A 20,451-nucleotide genomic window follows, 5' to 3' on the forward strand; every position below is an offset into this window, starting at 1 on the left:
AGTAGCACATACAGTACAAAACAAACACTGAAATAATAAAATTATAACAAATATAGTATTGTTATTGGTGAAAAAAAGGAACATCAGTGTCAACATGGTTGATTACGAAGAAGCCACTTGCTAAAATTTTACTTGAATAATAGGATGTATTTTTTTCCATAACTGATTTTGGTATAGAATCCCACTGTTTTGATTCTCTAAAGGAAAACACAGCCTAACTAAATGAGGTTTTCCTGCATGAAATTATCCTGCACCTCTAGTTGCTCTGTAGATTTGAAACTGAAAAAGCCAGCCTTCAAACACAAGCATAAATCTAACAAAAGCATTCATCTTGTTTTCAGGATGTTTTCAATGGGAAAAATACTGATGAAGAAAATGAGGATTCCCCCAATCAGTCTCTTTCACCCTATAGAAGAAACCATTGAGATATTCCAGAGATCTCATATGTAATTTTCTTTCCCCATGGCACAGTTTGTTCCATCAGAAAGCAGCTCCTGTGATGGCAATGAAGAGAACAAATGTGATTGGTGCATCTTTGCCTCTCTCTCTCTCTTTCTCTCTCTCTCGGTTACCCACACTCCACTTCCTCTCTCCACCTTGTGCCGTCCTAATGCTCTCCCCTCTCTCTCTCTCCATCTCTCACTCTACCTCTCCGTTGGCTGACTGTAGGTACGCCCTCTGCTCGAGTGTGTGTCGGAGCATGCTTGTGTGTTCATGCGTGTTGGAAGCAGGTGGATCACGGATGCGTCTGCAAGCTCTTCATCAAGCTTGTGTTTTGTGAGTCCGGAGCGCATCAGCATTCTGGATATAATTCCGCCTCTGTGGATACGGACACACATTAGGACGGCCGCATCCGACTGTCGTTAAACATCCGGTGAGAGGTGTTTTTATCACTCTTTTTTTCAAGTAAAGCTTCTCTCAGTTTGTGCTTTTGGGCAGGTGCACACTGGTTTGGCATCAAATGAAGCAGCTTTGAATTTTTGGAGTGTGTTTGCATGAGAGATTCATTAATATTTCAGACATCAAAGCATGCAATGCCTATATTTAGTCTGCACAGCTCCAGAGAAATGCTGGTATGTTCGGATACCAGCCAGTTTCTCTGCCTCTTCTGTTTCCACAGGACAGGCGGATCATTTAAAGAGTGGGAAGGGAGGGGCATTGTGGGTACAGCTGACACATCCAGAGAAACGAACGATGGAGAGAGAGAGACAGGTAGAGAAGGCTCTGAGAGACTGTAACGAACATCAATATTTATTAGATTCAGCCACTTCAGCCTTAATTTCTCTCTTTGCGCTTGGAAACTAATAAGAGAGAAATGTGATTAGGCGTCATGGGCGGAATAGCAGTTTCCACTTCTCTTCCCTCCAGATATGAAGCTAAAAATGGTCCAGAGGCAATTAAAGAAACATTCACGCATGACAGAAACGCTTCTTGGGTATTTTAGCTGGCCTGCGTGGAGGTACGGACATTAATGAGCTCTGTTTATTCCTTGATTAATAGTCTTAAGTTATCAGTATTCATCGTTGAAGCCCAAAACATGATGTTTTCATAACATATCATATTTCAGATAAGGATATACAGGTACTTACTGCATGTCAAGGAAAATATCTTCTTTCAGTTGAACAATGACCGATTACTGTGTCTGATGTCATGTGATCAGAAACAGAAGCGTTTCCTGTCCTCTTAGATGCTTTGTCTAATCACGTCTGCCGCTGGGAAGTTAATTCATTTATGAAATATTACCTCACGGTCAGAGTGAAATCTTGATACGTCTGTATTCCCAGCGTTCTTTGGGACTGTATTAGTGATTGGTCTGAAGGTAAGACAGGTCTCACTTCTCTGAGACAGATTGTGACATATGCTGATACTCTGGCATCTCGTTTCCTGCTTTTGTTGTGAGCTCAGCAGAGTTTTTGGTGCTGGGAGTTTGATGACTTTGGGGGAAGTTAGTTGGTGCTAATGGTGCTGCAAAGACTCATTATGCACTAAGGCATCTGTTCATTGATTCATTTGGCTATTTTTGTTTTTATTTACCACATAATGTTCTATACGGAGCAACCTAGCATGAGTCTGAGTGGCAAATTCACAGTATTATTTCGTTCACTAATCACCCACAATGCAGTAACCAGGCTTTATGTGCACTAATTACTATTTTTTAATATAATTTTCAATGTTATACATTCACACACTTAGCAGACGCTTTTATCCAAAGCGACTTACAGTGCATTCAGGCTAACATTTTTTTACCTAACATGTTCCCTGGGAATCAAACCCACAACCTTTTGCGCTGCTTACGCAATACTCTACCACTGAGCCACAGGAACACTTAATGTTATATTTTTAATACTTTAAGATATAATGTTTATTATTTTTCTTTCTTCTTTTTTGTGTGTAATTTGGCTGCTTATTTTGTTTAATTATTATTTATTATTATTTAATTAAATATATAGATATTTTTACTTTTTAATTAACTTTTTTGTTTTTAATTTGTAATTTGTTTGTAATTTGACTGCTTATTTAGTTTTTTTATTTAATCATTTATTTCTTTTTTATAAATTAACAGTTTTGTTTTTATGTTTGTAATCTGTTTACTTATTTTGTGTAATTTGAATCTTTATTTTTTAATATATTACAAACTAACATAATAATTTTTTCATTTTAATTATTTACTCGTTTAATATGTAATGTTTTATTTTTATTTTTATTTTTAAAACTCTTCTTAAAAGTAATTTACCAGTTTTTTATGTTTAATTTGACTAATAGTAATTGGACTACTAGTTTTTTATGTTAGTAATCTGACTACTTATTTTGTTTAATTTTAATTTACTTTTTTAAATATATTTCAAACTGTAACATAATTGATATATTTGTATATAATTTGTATTTTTTTACTTTTTATAAAGTACTTTTTCAGGGGGGGGGGGGGGGGGTTCTCATTTTTTATTTTACTACTTCTTATTTTATTTACTTTTTTTAAATTTACTAATTTTAATTAAATTACTTTATTTACATTTTTTCAATCATTGTCATTCTTGTCATGGCATGGTATGTGCAATCGAGCTCACTTTCAGAATTTTAAAATGCCGTATCAGGTACTTGGATTACAGTGGAGCGAAAATTTCCACTAGTTTGGGAATTGTTGCATGATTTGCATAATTCCTCTTAATTTGCTGATTTGCATAATTCCTCTTTTCTGTCTATGCCTGTTTCTTTGGTTAAAAGCTTTTCTGTTGGAACCGCGTGCAGGACCATTGCCACCATATAGTACATCTCTCTCAGTTATTGTTCAATATTCAGATCCAACACACTGGGCCTTGGCACACATATGGCCAGCAGGAGTTTGAATTGATCTTGTGCTGTTCCCTGATCCCATTTCTTTACTTTTCTACCAAAAAAAGTGGCAAAATAAATGAGTATTGTGTAGGAGAATTTCGAAGCCATAAAAATTCATAGTCCTGCTCTCATATGTTTTCATTGTCTGTTTTACGCACATGCAGCAAAGATGGTTGAGGTTTTCATTTACCCAGAGGATCTGTTCATACAGAAGGCCTTGCTCTTGATGAACTGAAGAAGCTCCAGGTGGACATCAGCACTCCACAGAAAGCATGCCTTGCAGCCTCTGGCAGCTTCATAGAGGAGGACTAATCTTTCTTTTGGCAAAGAAAAGCGGCTTCCCAGGGGAACATGAAGTGGATTTTTCCAGGAACTCGTTGAAGATGGTTAAGGTACTTCCCTGCCAACAATAGCTTACATGTGACCTTCCACCTGTGGCTTTGGTTCAGAAGCCTGTTAGGAATCCATCATATTTCTATAAAGGAGAATATGTGGGTTGCAGTACGTACAGTACAGGAACTGAGATGTGCCTGTGATGTTTGACGCACATCAAGCTTTAGGCCATCGCTCTCAGCTTTGCCTCCAAGCCAACATGAAGATCAGGATGGATTATCATGTACGAAAGAGCGAAAGAGACAGACAGAGCGACGCGGAGAGAGCATGACCTTATATTCCCAGATCCATCTGTGTCATGTTCAATGTTCTGTGCTCTCCTCACAGCAGATCTGATTGTTCTGGATGGTGTAGCTTTGGGTTGATAACCGTCAAACCCCTGACAGATAGAATCCATCTCTCGTACATCTGTTCTTTTAACGCGTTTAATGAATAAGGAAAAGTCTGTTCGCCGCCTTTTATCAAAGACAAATTGCTCTCATCTGAGCGTTTCCTGATCAGAATTCCGTGCCAGACTCTGACATTTAATTTGCAGCTAAATTGGGGTGAGAACGGTGTGTATGAATGGCCGATTCTCTGATCCAGAGGCGTGCGAACAGAGGACTGCTGTTATTCATGCTGGAGAGGACAATGACAGCAGTCACAATAAAAGCTTTTAAAGGAGACAGAGGACATTGTGTGTAGTCGAAAAGTGGTTTATGGAGTTCAGGAAGGATTCTTCTCCTGAGTCATTAAATGATGCACTATAAAAGCATTTTCTCAATCAGTACCTTCAGCTTGTTTTTTTAGTAAAATATCCATAAAATAAGAAACATTTATATAAGAAGCAAAATTGCATAAAATATTAAAGGAAAAGTTGAAATATAAATTATTGTTTTATTTTATTTGTTAACTGTGGAACACCTATGAAATTTTGATACATTTATTTTTTTGTGCAGTAAATGTAGACTGCCACATTTGAGCTTCAAAAAGGATGCAGAAGTACCATAAACTTATCATAAAAGAGATCTTTACGACTTGTTCACTATAAAATAATTCATTTTGGGTGAACTGTTCCTTTAAGACTCAACTGTAGCCAATATATCTATAGTTTTGTTTTGTTTTTGTTTTTCTTGTTTTAAGATTAAACATCACTATGTTTTGCTAGATTGATGCTTTTAAAAATGTTTCTTCATATATTAATGCAATTAAATATTAATATATAAAATATCAATAATAATATATGAATTAAACATTAAAATGTATTGTATTATTAATTAAATTATTAATTAAATGGATATTTTTTTACAAATTAAATTAATATTATGCATAATATATTTGTTATATATTATTTAATTATATATCATTTACATATTGAAATTGTGTGTGTGTGTGTTTTGTGTGTGTGTGTGTGTGTGTGTGTGTGTGTGTGTGTGTGTGTGTGTGTGTATATATATATACATATAATTTTATTTTTTTACTGAAATACAAGTCAAACATATTCATGAAGTGCTTATTAGGGAAAATATTTTTAGATGTTTAGCATTATGACGCAAACACCCACATAAACTACCTTAATGATTGACACAATTACATTTCAATACTAATGCTCAATATTTATACTAATGCACTCATGAAAATTATATAAGCAAGACAATCTATGAACGCAATCTTGTCATCTCTTCTTCTCTCTCTCTTACTTTTTGAACTGTATTATTTTAATTACCCTGGTGATTAAAAAAAAATATTTCCCCACTCCATTTTCTCTGTCTGAATTAATATGGGATTTCGGTCTAATGAGAGAGAGAGAAAGAGATGGACAAATTCAACATAATCACTCATTTAATGACTAAAAGAAACAAATGAGTAAACAAATAAATGAGGGACTGATTATCAAAGCAATGGGAATAGTTAAAATCAACATGAAATCTAAATTGACCCTATTTAATTTTTGAATACACGTCGTAATCTTTTATTAAAATGTAATAAATTGCTTTGCCACCTGAATTCATGTTACTGTTTGGCTCACAGCAGCAAATTCAGCCTTATTCCTTGCAGATTTTCACCATCCAATCAATTCCCATTGGATAAAATCAAGCCCCAACCTACATTTCTAAAGAATATCTTGTTTTACTCAAAAAACTGATTGTATTATAAAAATAAAATCATGTTTCTTTTAATGCCCCATTCAATGAGACCTCATCTTCAGCTATTCCGTTGTTTTTCAGGTATTTTTGTTTTTCGCCTGGTGTTTTGATGGCGTTTTGCATGAAGCTCTCTAGAAGCCAGCGTATCCTTGGGTGAGCGCACCTTTGAAATCTCTGCCGTCAGAGCTGATTGCTTTTGAAGTGCTTTGGTAATGAAATGGTTGTGGAGTTTCTCGTACGAATAAGAAATGCTGTCGCACGTCTTCCTGTCTCACCTCCAGCCCCCTGCAATCAGAAAGAGGTGATTGAATTCAGCTCATTAACAGCCTGAGCAAAGACAGATGCTCTTCCAAATCCTAGTGAGCCACCTGTAGAGATGGGATTTTTAGACATTGCAGACTCTGGCTGTTAACCTGTTTTATGAAATACCTCATTTTGATTGAGTTGCATGAGCTTTGGCGGCAATAATGTTAGTCGTGCTGATTCATTTTTGTACATTTTGAGATTACTGGCCTCTAGAAGTGTAATTGTCTGCTCCGATTTTGGAGTCAGGTGGATTTTAGATTCAGTCTTTGAATATTAAGATGCACGATTAGTGCAGGTGAAGAAGATTTTGTTGAAAATGCTGTGGCTGAAATGACCCATTCGTTTGATCAGTCCTGTCAAGTCATAACTTTAACAGATCTTTTGCACTAAACTGAAAATTCTTCCATCAACCCATCCTCAGTTATGGAACAAAATGTCAAATCTATAGAAGCCGATTTCCAAAAGTAAAAAAAAAATAATAATTATAATAATTGTATATCACATATACAGTTAAATATAAATGTCTACATTTTTCATTAAGACATTAATTTAGACCATTTTTTTTATATCTCACAATGTGACTTTCTTTTTTTCCCTTTCTTTTTTGTTTTTTTCTGTTTGTACTTTATTGCATAATTATCTTTTTTTTTACCCTGAGAAGTTTTTTTATTATTATTTAATTTATTTTATATATTTTTTATTATATTTTTTATTTTTTCTTATTTAATTATTTATATTAAAAATAAAACCATTAAAAATGTTAAATAAAATAGGAAAAAAGTAAGCATTTTCTATTAGTTTAACTTAATTAAAATACCTAAAACTGAAATAAAAATGAATTACTGCATAGACACACATATATATATATGGAATGACAAAAAACACAAAACATTTCTAAAACTTTAATAATCTAATTAAAACGTAAAATATAAAAACCTTAATTAAAAAAAATAATAATTCAAAATATATTTTTTTCTCTGTGTTTTTGAGTAAATATTGTGTAAAATATATGGAGTATACATAAGTATCTAGCTTTCTAGATAGTATTTGTAAGAAGTTGCAGAATGCAATGCAATGAGTCAAACTTTTCAAACAATATATATAATTAGGGAAATGTCAATGCCAAATATATTTTATATGTATCTTGAAAACATATTTCCAACTGAGAATTTTTAATTTATAAACCGTTTTCCGTTTTGTATTTCGCCCAGGTTTGTGTGCATTGATTTGGTGTGGAGGAGCACCGGAAGGCGTCCAGGAGCAATGAGTTTAAGCATCCTCCTGTAACGCTCTGTTAACTCACGTCAAACTGCGCTCTACCGTGCTAACATTACAACGTGAGTATCTGCTGAGTACGACTGATTCAGGGTTGCGTTTGAAACTGCCTCTCGGACTGATCTATGTCTCAACTAAACCCTCCATCTGGAAAAAATCACCCTCCATTAATCACCGCTGAGCTCACGGTTCAAGAGCAATTTTCCAACTCAGTGTTAATTAAATAGAGTAACTCGTCGCAGGTTAAAATCCCTGACATCTGTTCACGACAGTCATTTCATAAATTAATATAAAAAAAGCCCTTTTGAATATTAATAGTGACCTAAAAGGGCAAAAAGCCCCATAAACCGCAGGTGATATAATCCATAACAACCTCAGTATGACCTCACACATTACACATTCCCAAAGCAAAATCTGCTTAAATATCCAAACGACATGAGCGTCAAATAATCACACGTTTGATTTCAAAGAATTTGAACATTAGATGTACTTACATGACCATTCTGGTGTCTTTGGGCCATTTTTGCTTTTGGAAATAAGTTTTTGTAATTTTTAAATGGCATAATACTCTTTCAAACTAAATAGAAATAAAGCTGTTCTTGCTTATTTCAAATAAAATCGTTCAGTCTACTACACTGAAAAAAAAAAAATTGGTGTAGAAACAATTTTGGCTCAGAAATTGATAGTAAATTTCATATGTTATTACAAAAAGTGACAAGTAACACGTTGGATTAAACGTGAAAATCTGAAGTAGTGAAATAGCATTTTCTTGTTAAATGTACATCAATAATCTTACAACTTCAAAAATCTTTTTTACCGACGTGTCCTAACCAGCGACAAATAATGAGCAGCACTACTTTTTCCAATTAATTTGTTTCTACTTTTGGCAGCGTTGTTTGTGGAAAGCTCCGCCCTCACTGAAAGCTCATTTGAAGTCACAACCATGAGGTCATTAACACTGAAAAAGAGTTGTATGATATGCTTTGAAACTATTTTCACTCAGAAACTGCTAGTAAATTTCACAAACAGCAAGTAACCCGTTAATTAAATGTGAAATTAAATGTGAAACAACAGTACATATATGGAGGTTGCAGTCAATAGAGGTCATTTGCATGTCTTAAAGGTACAGTAGCTTTAACTGTGAGAGTCATAGAGAAGGTGGAAAATGGTCACGTAAAAATAAATTGTGATTTATTTTGGTTGAGGAAACCTAGTGTAATCTGTGTACTTCATTAAAAAATTATTTTAAAAGTGTAGGAAACCTCCCCGTTAACTTTATACAGTTTTATCCCTTTATCCCTCAGTGATATTATAACGCAGATGAAGAGCAGCAGCGTAACAGTCATGATTTTCGACAGAGTCAGTGTGTCAAATACAGACGGCGGTTCAAACACTGTCTGGGAGCTAATTAGTCACACTTCATTATGAGTCTGACTGAAGATGATTGTAATAATTACACTGAGGTTTCCCTGTTTATTTGGTCACATGAACTTTTGTCGGTGGCTTCTCTGGAAGAAAAACCCAAAGGTCATTGTTGCTTTTCTGCACAATAATAAAGCCGATCTGAGGAATCTCTTGAGGTAATGGGCCAGAACCATGTAAACAGCAGAATGCGCATCATTAACACCAGAAACAAGCGACCACCTCGTGTCATTACAGGTTGCTCCACCAAACAGCTGTAGCACATTATGGGATATCTGAAGCCCAACGGGATGACAGAGGAAAACCTTAAGCCTGGTGAACAGAACAACTTAGATTTTTCTGAACTGTACACATTATGCAGTTTTTTGTTTGTTTGTTTTATTTATTTATTTTTACTGTTTTTAATTTCTGTGGTTTTCTTTGGTTTTCCATTAGATGGTTGTCATAGCAACAGTCACACTGCAGGACCTTGCAAATTTGTACTTTGGTGAGCATGTCACACTCTTTGATAAATCTTTTGATCTTAACATTACCTACATTTATTTTGGATAACAAAATCATACATTGAATGTTATTCTTAAAACATGTCAAGACTTGTTTGATTCATGGGCAATTAGAGTAAAAAATTTTAACCAGGCACAAGTATTTTAATCTTTACGAATGTGTTTTGGATTTTTGTGAATTTAGTTTAAAATATAGTTTGCAGTTACATCTCTTTAATTTTATTCAAAGTCACACAGAGCTGTTATTCTGAATGCCAGTATTTATATATATTTTAATAATCAACAAGTTAATATTGAGTTACTTACATTAAAAAAAAAGAAATGCGTTTTTTTTTTTTTTTGTTGTTGTTGTTGTTGTTGTTGTTCTCCAACAACAAACTGCAACTGTGTATAATATGAGTGGAATATTTTTATTTTTATTTTTATTAAAAGCAGCATAGAATAAAAATCTTAATAAATATGCCTAGTCTTATGTGTATGATAGATCAGTACATTATTCTAAAGAAAAATAATGCTTTTCACATTAATCACAATGTAATTACTTTCTCCAGATCTGAAATTAATTTTACATCTGAAATTATTAGATGGTAATCATATCATGTTGCCTTTTAAAGAATGCAGCTCCAACGGTAATTAATATTCATTTATTTTTAAGGCAGAATTAGTGATTGGTCGATATGATAAGTCACCAGTCATAGATCACATACATCTCTCATAATATCCCGCAGAGATTTAATTTCCTCTGTTTTCTTCCATATCTGAAAACCTCCCACTGGAAAGGAGCAACAGCTCATAAAAACTCAAAAACTTCAATTTCCCTTTATCTGCATCTGTCTTTTCTCATCTCTGTCCGTCGGTCACCATTGCTCTGCTCTTCTGGTCTCATCTGGGCGTGTGTGTTTGGCTCTGAAGGTCTGCTGGGATGTTGACAGCACTCTTCAGGTTGACTCTGTGTTGCGTAAACAGAGATTAGTGACCATACTGGCTCTTAATTAAAGTCAGAAAGCTGCCAGGGGACACACCAGGCCATCAAATATTAATCTAGACAGTCCCCGCAGCACGCCGGCCCTCCACTCAGGGGGTTCCAGCGGGTGTGTATTTGTGTGTGATGTGCCGTCGTACGTGGTCCAGAGGGATCGCTGAGTGTCATGACAGTTCAAATGATGCAATGGAACTGAAGGGGGAGCGAGATGCCAGTGAAACATTCAGATGATGGCCTGTGAATGTCTTTCTTCAGACCCTGCCGACGGCTTGTAATGAGTCTATGTTTCATTCTGAGGGATCACGTCCACGTCTGACAGAGGTCTCAGTGTCATCGGCTTTTTGCCTGTCTGTAGCGACTCTGATCTATTGGACTATAAGAACGACACTGTGGATTTAAGGTTAACGTTTTATGTTTATGTCGTAGGCTAAGGGTTTAGGATTTGATTTAGTCTTCAAGGTTTCGATTGTAGACTTTATTGTTTAGGATTTACATTTAGTCATTTGGTAGAAACTATGATGGACGAAAAGAGTTAGATTTAGTCATTACTGTTTAGATTGTAGACTTTGGGATTAAAGGATTAGGAACAAGGTTAAGAGTTAAGATGTTAAATTAGTTTGTGTTGGTTTATGTTCAAGTTTTAGGGTTTAAATGTTTTTTGGATGTAGTTAGAGTTTAGGATTTGGTTTTAGTCTAAAAGTGTTGGTTTTTTTTGTTTTTTTTAGGCTTTGTTGTTTAGGCATTAAATTAGCTTATGTTTAAGCTTTTATGTTCAAGATTTTGGATTTAAATGTGTTTGGGACTTAATTAAAAAGTTCATGATTTGGATTTAGTCTAAAGGGGTTTTCTCCATATTTCAGATTTGGATTTTATGGTTTAGACTTAAAGATTAAGGGTTTGGTTTATGACTTAGTTGAGGGTTAGAATTAGTATATGAATGTAGTTTTAAGGGTTTAGGTTGTTACTGAAGGAGTTTAGGATTTAAAGGGCACATTGATGCAAAATTAATTTTTACATGGTTTGCATATATCTTAGCAGTGTGTGGACACAACCACCTTACAGTGATAAAAATCCATTCATTCCTTTTTAATCCCCAAAAAACCTAAACACTCTCAGTTATCAAGCTGTTTTTGATTTTCTGAGCAGTATGACGTCATACTGCTCAAGCTCTGCCCACAACTGCTAACGGATGACCCGTATTAGCATATTTCCTCCCTCAGTCACTGCACTCGAGCAGCTATAGCGATAACAATGTCTCGTAAGCAATGCAGCTGTTTAATAGTTGGGTGTAAAATGAACATCAGAGCCACTGAGGACACAGTCGAGTTTTGTTTTTGATGGTAACACGCCACCGAATACACAACAAACAGAAGAGAGGGCAGGGCTCATTATCATTTAAAGAGACATGCACCAGAATGGGTTAGCTGTTAACAGAGCTGTTTTTGACAGGGTAAAAAGGTGATGTTTTTCACGACCATTGAGGAATTTTAACCAAAGTATGTTGCAGACATTTCATGAAGACCCTAAAGAATCAAACCAACTTGTGGAAAATGGGCATCCGATGTCCCCTTTAAAGTAAGATATTAAGGGTTTATTGTTTAGATTTAGTCATTTTGTAGTTGCTTTTATTGAAAGTGACTTATAAATGACCGACAATCTCTCTTAGAAGACCCAACAATACCACAGTTTTAGGACTGGTTTTAGGGTTACATGTAGTCTTTACTGTTTAGATTGTAGACTTTGGAGTTAAAGTTTTAGGATTGAGTTTTACAGTTAAAACATTAAAATGTTTTAAAAAGTTACAATTTTAAGATGTAAATGTGTTTAGGTCTTAGAGTTAAAGAGTTTAGGCTTTGGATTTGAGAGTTTAGAGTTAAAAGGGTTTGGTTTATGACTTAGCTTTTGGTTAGATGTTAATTTAGTTTTAAGGGTTTAGGTTGTTTTGGTTGGAGTTTAGGGAATACAGTTAAATATTACAGATTTGAGATTTAGATTTGGTATTCAGGGTTTAGGATGAAGGATTTATATAGGCACAAGTTTACAGTTGTATTATAGACTTGGCATCAAATTTATAAAAATTTAGTCAAAAATAAAATTATATTAATTTTATTCAAAGTAACAAATAAAAGACATTTAAAGCAATACATTAAGATATACAACAAAACATCAAATTTATAAGGCTGGATTGAGTCATTTATAATATTCATAATTAAATATAAAAAATATTAAACTTTATTGACTGCATTGATTACATTCTTTAAAGTCAATACAAGTTAAGTTATTTTTAGTCTTAAGGATGTATATTTTTTTTATCTTAAGGATGTTATAGTAAAGAGTTTTAAAAGCTTTCAGTTTTTAGGTTATTGAAATTAAAATGTGGTAAGGGTTTAAGATTTTGCTTGAATTCATCAACATATTTTCATCACAGGTGTAGTATTTTTACTGCTTATTAAAAGCAAGCTTTTATATTTCCCTTTTTTAAATTAGGCCATATTTTTTTAGTCTGATATTGTCTTCAAAATTATCAAAATATTGAAAAATCAAATTTTCTTGTCTCAACATATTTTCATCAATGGTATTCATTTAATATGTTTAAAAGCTTTGTAAATATCGTGAGGTGTATTTTCTTGTCTCAACATATTTTCATCAATGGTATAAAAAAAAAAAATCAACAACATCATAAAACAATATTCTCGTATATTAAATCATTGAAAAATCAAAAAATGCTCTATTAATGAGTGCTTTTGATGAGATTAACACTATACTTTAGAGAATTAGCAAATAGTGACTTCATATTTGATAACAATGTTCAAGTTTATATCATCTCTGTGAGGATTTAAAAGGTTTTCTTCCCTCTCAGTAATGTTGGGCTTTTATTAATTATAACACATAAAGGTGAAGTTGAGGTGCCAGAAGCATTGTCAACAACTGTTATCATTAGCGCTGTGATTGGTGGGATTAAATGAGCAGAGATGTGGGGCTGCTGTTGTTGTTGTTGGTGCAGTGTGTCTTTAAGAGGGGGCGTCGGAGCAGAAAGGGTAGGAGTAGATTTGTTAGCTTGGTGATTAATACTGAACCCATCTGAATAGCAAAGCTCAGAGTGTGGGCACCACGTTTAATTGGCCTGTTTGAGACACAACCTCACAGGAAAGTCTACAGGATACACACGTACACACAAACTCATCCACATCCTATTTCCTTTCCTTCATTTCTGATGTCATTCAGCTGTTTGTGTATTATAGAGGTAGGAACCATTAACAATTTACGAGGATTGCTTTAGTGAGCCACGGTCTTGTGGCTCTCAAGGTTGTGGAATACGGCGATAATGATCTTGTTCTACATTGATCCGCTGCAATCATGCCCGGGTTTATACATTTTTCTACGTCCTGTGTGTCTAGCGCATGAGTATCAATAAAATTAGAGCAGATGAATCTGGTAAAGTGCATCCTCGGATCATGAAGCAGAGCTCCTTTCAATATTATATACGTTCCAAATAATATACTAACTCAGAAACGACCCTGATGTTCTCTGCAGCTTCAGAAGAAACTCACTCAGAATATATTAGGGCTCAGGAGTTTAGTTATGTATATTTAAAGGGATATATAGGGCTCAGGAGTTTTAGTTATGTGGCCTATTTAAGAGGGATAGTTTGTGAGTTCGAGTCTCGGGCCGGCAAATATGAAACATTCTCTCATCATTTACCCTCACCCTTAAGTTGTTACAAACCTGTATGACAGTTGCTTGTTCTTTGTGTTGAACACTTCGGATGGGTTAAATGCAGAGCACAAATTGAGTATGGGTCACCAAAGACAATTTGAAAAATGTCGGTAACCAAAAAGTTGACGGTAGCCATTGACTTCAAACCTGTATGAGTTGCTTTCTTTTGTTGAACACCAAAGACAATTTGAAAAATGTCGGTAACCAAAAAGTTGACGGTAGCCATTGACTTTCATAGTATGGAATAAAATGAATGGAAGTCATTGGCTACCAGCAACTGTTTGTTACCCATATTCTTCACAATTTCTTCTTTTGTGTTCAACAGAAGAAAGCAACTCATACAGGTTTGTAGCACCTTTTTTCAATTTTCAATTCTCAACGGAGTTCACCCAAAAAAATAAAAATATTTGAGGGTTCAAGAGTTTGTTTGAAAAATGTATACACTGAACAAAACTATGATATTACTGCAGCTGAAGATAAAGATCAGCTAAACGTTTTACTGACCCTACAGTATCAAACTCTGAGTGATTACTAGGGTGTTGATGTTCCGTTGCTAAAGTGTTCTGAGTGGTTGTTAGTGCACTGCTGTACAGTTGCTAAGGCGTTCTGAGTGGTCAATAGTGTGCTACTGCGATGCTGCCTGAGCTTTCTGAGATGCTTTAAGAGTTTGGCTATACTTTATGGTTGGTAGGGGTTCTTTGTGGTTGCCAGGGTATTACTGTTCCATTGATAAAGTGTACTGAGTCGTTTTTAGTGTTCTGCTATGTATATGGTTGCTTAGGTGTTCTGTGGTGGTTGCCAGGGTGTTACTGTTCCATTGATAAGATAATCCAAGTGGTTGTTAGTGTGGAGCTATACAGTTGCTTAGGTGCTCAATGTTGTTTCTAGGCTGTTATTATTCTGAGTGGTTGTCAGTGTGCTGCTATGGTATACAGTTAGTAAGTCGCTATAAGGGGTTGCTAGGGTGTTACTATTCCATTGCTGAAGAGTTCAGTCACATGTTATTGCACTGATTCTCTATATAATTGCTTAGGTGTCCAAAGGATGTTGCTATACAGTTGCTAAAGTGTTCAAAGCGGTTGCTAGGGTGTTACTACTCCATTATCATGTTATTGCGCTGATACTGTATATATGGTTGCTAAGGTGTTCTGGTTAGTTGCCAGGGTGTAACTGTTCCACTGATAAAGTGTCCTGAGTGGATGTTGCTATACAGTTGTTAAGGTGCTGTACAGTGTTACCAAGTCCAAAGAGTTTACTCCCACATCTCTATAATATTCTATACAATTTTTCTTGTTTTATTGTCTGTCAGACAAAATTGTATGTTTGATCGCATAGGAAAGTTATAGCACACAACAAAGCCACACGATTTGTGGTATCCTTCAGTCAGCATGCAAAGTTCTGAATAATTTACATATAATTTTATCTTGGAAGAATTCAATGAGAAATGCTTATATTTAAATATTAAAATCTCTGACTTTCAATTGCAGACATTAGTATCTTGGCAAAGCTGAAGGAGACATTCAAGATCACTAGGAGAACAATCAGGAGACTCCAACCTCCATTTGCACTCCATTTAATGTCATCACTGTCTAGAAGAAACAATTGAGATATTAAAGACATCTCTGTTGGGATTTGTCTGGCCTATGGGCAGATTTGATCACAGTGGAATATGAATGAAAACAAGTGCTTTTTCTATACATATACAATATGCGTGTGCTTGTTTTGTCTCATTTTTTTCTCCTCTCTCTCTCTGATCCACAGCCCCCTTTATGTGCGGCGAGAGTTTAATTCCAATCTGAGCAGTGGATCAGTTAGTGATCCTAGAGCTGAGAGATATAAATTCATTTCCCATGTCCCCCCTCCTGTTCTTGCCTGGTTTCCATGGCAACAGCAGAGAGACAGAGGGCAGTCTATTGGCTGTAAAATCTCACGGTGCACTAATGAAAATGCTTCAGGAAGTATACACAAAAACACACACATGCTCATTGACAAAAAAAATGTATTTTTGGTAGAAACAAGTCACTTTTACTACAAGTATTATGTCTTCAAACAAGTTACAATGGAATACAATGGTCAATAGCCCAAGTAGCATAGTATTACCGTCTGACATCATCAAAGCACTTTGTAACTATATATCAAAGCACTTTGTAACTGATATTTTAACATATATATATATATACCCAAGTAGCATAGTATTACCATCTGACATCATCAAAGCACTTTGTAACTGATATTTTAACTTTAAGTGAGGCCAGTAAAATAACAGAAAACTGTCCTGAGATGAAATGAGACGAGACGAGAGATTTGGCTCTTCTGATGGTGAAAAATGTTTTTCAGCTGTCTTCATGGCGTCCATACGGCATCTGAGATGTTTACCTGACAGCCGAGCTGTTTACACCACAAACAGAAGACATTTTAGACAGGAGACATTTCTTGCCTACATGCATCTGTGGAGTCATACAGTATATGAGGCGCTGGTTTAAAATGGTGGCTTCCATGCAGGGAGAAACATGAAATATTGAGATAAATATAAACCTCTGGAGCGTAAATATCACAGTGTAACACAACAACGTGTCTACCTTCAAAACAATGAGCTCTAAGGAATATAGAGTGATTTTTATGGGCTTCGCTGCCTGCTGGGTAAACATTCTGTCTCCTTAACGCATTCAGAACTCAATAATGGAATAAAAGAAGTATGTTGGTGACAGAAAAATATATGTTAACGTCAACAAATCAAAATTGACCCCATTTATTTTTGTAACGTACTGTACATTCTGGGTCTCATTGTGCACAACTCGTCAGTGCCTGTTTTTCCAGAGGATAGAATGTTTATCTTCTGCATTTTTTTCCATTTGATTGTAATAACTTTCTGATCCTCATCATTGAAATGATAATGATATAAATTATGACCCAATTAAATATAATTGATGAAATAGGTATATTTTCTAGGACTCTTTTATTGTTCTTATTTTTAATCTTACAACAATTGTATATAAATATGACCATTTCTGATAAATTGTAATTCTGCTCATTCCAGTTATTTTCATTAAATATGATAAATAATGCATAGTTAAATCCATTTTTTGTTGAATTATATTTTCCAAGAATTACAAAAATGATCAATTAAGGATGATTAAGCCCCTTTTTTGTTCAATTATGTCTTTTTTTTCCCAAAGAATTAAAATTGTACTTGATTATATTTAAAGTCTAATTCTGAAGAAATTCAGTTTTCAAATAATTGTATTCAAATATGAACAATTAAGTATGATTATGTCCATTTTGTTGAGTTCTATTTTTTTAGAAGAAATTTTATTTTACTGATTGCTTATATTTAAAGTCTAATCCTGTTTAAATCTATTGGGTTTATAATGATTTTCATTCAATATTTCAATTAAGTATGGTTAAGTCCATTTTTTAATTTCTGTGTATATTCAGAGAACTATAATTATATTTATACTTAATTGATATATTTCAAGTGTAATTCTATTTAAAACCATAGGTTTTGTAACAAATTTAATTATCCTCATTTAAGTGCATTTTTGTTGAGTTCTGTATTTTCTATGAATTTTAACTATGCTTATTGATTATATTTAAAATCTAATACAGTGGAAATCTATAGGGTTTGTAATGATTTTAGCTAAATATGATCTATCAATCTAAATATGATAAGGTCTAATTCTGTTGGTTTTATGATAATTTAGTGCAGAACTGAGGCGGTTTGCTGAGCGTGGAGCAGCCGGCACAGATGATTTCTTCAGACAGTCCTGACAGCATTAGAGAGCAGAGCAGCGCAGCAGAAAAATCAATAGCAGCCTGGATAATTGATGCTCAGAGTGTGTATGAAGGTCAAACACGACTGCTGACTTCATGATGTGCGTGCAGATTACACTCCGCTGTCTGATATACTGGGATTTGCTGATCAGAATAAACAAAAACTCCTGCGCATTTCAAAAAAGAAAACAGGTGTACAGGACACGTACGCTGAAAGTCTTTATAAAGCTGTGTTCCTCCATCATTCACTGATCTATTAGTATAACTGACCTTGACTGCTCGTGAAGTCTATTTTTGGATATCAGGCTTATGGAAATGACCAGGATCTGTGGCGTTTGGTCCTGAGAGCTTTCCATGGCCCGGGGGCTTGATTTGGATCCACCCACCACATTTAGAAGCCAGAAAATGAATGATGGATGTGATTATTTTACACAAACGCACTTGATGCATACTTGACCTCCACTGGGTCAACTGGAACGAATGATTTTGAGGGCAAAAATGATGTTTAGTCCATAAATAGAGCTCTATTGTAGGAAATCCGCTGCTAATTTCTGTTGTAGCTAAAGGAAAAAATGCTGCTCTGTTGACGAACAGGTTCTGTTTGCTGTAATTAAGGAAGATAATATTCCATCAGGGGAATTCAGGTAACATCTTGTTCAGTGTTATTGATGCTCAGAAGGCTAAAATAAACTTTACTATTTATCCTCATGTTGTTACAAACCTGTGTGCTGTTAGTTTTTCCATCAAATGGAAGGAGAATTTTGGAGAATCTATACAGCGGTGTCTTGGAGAAACCAAAAAATAAGACCATAAAAAGCAACATAAAAGTGGTCCATATGTATTTATTGTAAGTCTTCTGAAGTTAAATGATAGTTTTGTGTGACAACAGACCAGAATTTAAGTTGTTCATTGATCACTCAACCAATGAGTGAATCACAGAGTCAATGAGTTGAACTCAAGAACAGATTCGTTTGATTCAGTCAACCAGTGAGTGAATCACAGAGTCAATGAGTTGAACTCAAGAACAGATTCGTTTGATTCAGTCAACCAGTGAGTGAATCATTAAATCAGTGAGTTGAACTCAAGAACCAAATAGTTTTGATCAGGGTTGAACGCAAGAACTGATTGAGTCAATGAGTTGAACTCAAGAACGGATTCGTTTGATTCAGTCAACCAGTGAGTGAATCATTAAATCAGTGAGTTGAACTCAAGAACCAAATAGTTTTGATCAGTCAACCAATGAGTGAATCAGGTTGAACGCAAGAACTGATCTGTGAACTAATCAATTATGCCATTTAACGAATCAATTTGTTTTTTTTTAAAGATCTTATTAAGAAGAGTGATTCTTTCAAAAATCAGACATCACTACTTCTCTCATGAAGAGCTGAGGCAGATCTCAAGATTTTTCATGGATTATGACTTAATAGTCATCTTTAACAAATATATAATATAGTAATATCTCAGTGATACTAAAAGTTGTATAAATTGGTCGTGAAACAATTTGGTGGTATATTAAATAGAGTGACCAGGATATCCTCAAATATTCCTTTTTTGTGTGTTTCATCTTGCAGGTTTGAAACAATATTTTGATGATGCTTTTTACACATGAATTTGTTTGTAATAAGCACATTTACTCAGCAGAGGATCTAAATATTCTTTTGCTTCTCTTGTGTGTGTTTGTGGAGTTGCTGGTTGCAGCTCTCTCTCTGTCTCTCTGGACGTTAAGAGCAGAGCGGGGTGTTCAGCATCGTGGCTTGTGATGAATGGATGTTCTGATTTGACGCAGACTCTGCAATCGCTTTCCTGCTGCGGTAGTGTTGAGAGCTGCTGTGTTCTGAAGGACATTCAGGTGAAAAAAAGAACATTTCCCAGCTGTTCTCTTAGCTCTTCGGCCCTTCATTGTTTGCTTGAAAAACACGATGTGTGGCTCGTACATGTTCATGGAGTGTATTTAAAAAGCATTTTAAGAGCTATCAAGCACAAAACGAGAGTCTCAAATCAAACTCGGTTCTGAATTACAGTTTTTAAAACACTTATATACACCATTACAAACACACAGAAGCATTGTGCACATTCCAATTTAGATTTTTAGGCCTGGTAATCAATTAAATATATAACAGACATGCCAACTTTTTTTTTTTATTATTATTAAAAATGTTAAACAAATATTATATTCTGTTATATATATGTTAATTATTGTATTTAAATTTTTACATTTTAAATTATGATAATTTTAATAATAATTGTAATTTATATTTTATGTGTAAATATATAAATTTAATTTTATGATAAGAAAAATAATAATTATTATTAAATCAGTAATAATAATATTGTCAATATTTATGTTTTATATGTAAAAAAAATTTTATTATTCAATTATATAAAATTGATTATTTAATTTTATTTTAAATTAACATTTATTATTATTATTATTATTATTAACTATAATTGTTTTAATGATTATAGAAATATAATGAATTAAGTTACACTAAGTTTTCATTAGCTGGTTCTTAATGGAACGTCCTCCAGGAACGACCTGATCCACCGGTCTGGAGGTTGTTAGGAGTGTTAAGAATGATAAATGAAGTCTTTTGTACGTTTGAGGGTACTAGAATGGCTGAAC

The 20,451-nt window shown here is 34.4% G+C and overlaps 1 protein-coding gene across 4 annotated transcripts in view; it reads left to right on the forward strand.

The window, feature by feature from the left end:
- The first annotated feature begins 362 nt into the window (after positions 1-362).
- The window catches only part of LOC109059824 (leucine-rich repeat and immunoglobulin-like domain-containing nogo receptor-interacting protein 1), a 74,799-nt gene continuing 54,710 nt past the window's right edge, over positions 363-20,451 (forward strand). Inside the window, exons 1-2 of one of the 4 annotated variants that reach the window (XM_042715078.1) lie at positions 363-520; positions 670-874. The gene's annotated coding sequence lies outside the window, so the exon portion shown is untranslated. Of the gene's footprint in view, positions 521-611; positions 875-7,369; positions 7,496-20,451 lie in introns of those variants that run through there. The other 3 variants (XM_042715080.1, XM_042715079.1, XM_042715077.1) reach the window with 3 other exon arrangements.

Source organism: Cyprinus carpio, chromosome A25 (assembly GCF_018340385.1).
Source record: "Cyprinus carpio isolate SPL01 chromosome A25, ASM1834038v1, whole genome shotgun sequence".
NCBI classification, from domain to species: Eukaryota; Metazoa; Chordata; class Actinopteri; order Cypriniformes; family Cyprinidae; genus Cyprinus; species Cyprinus carpio.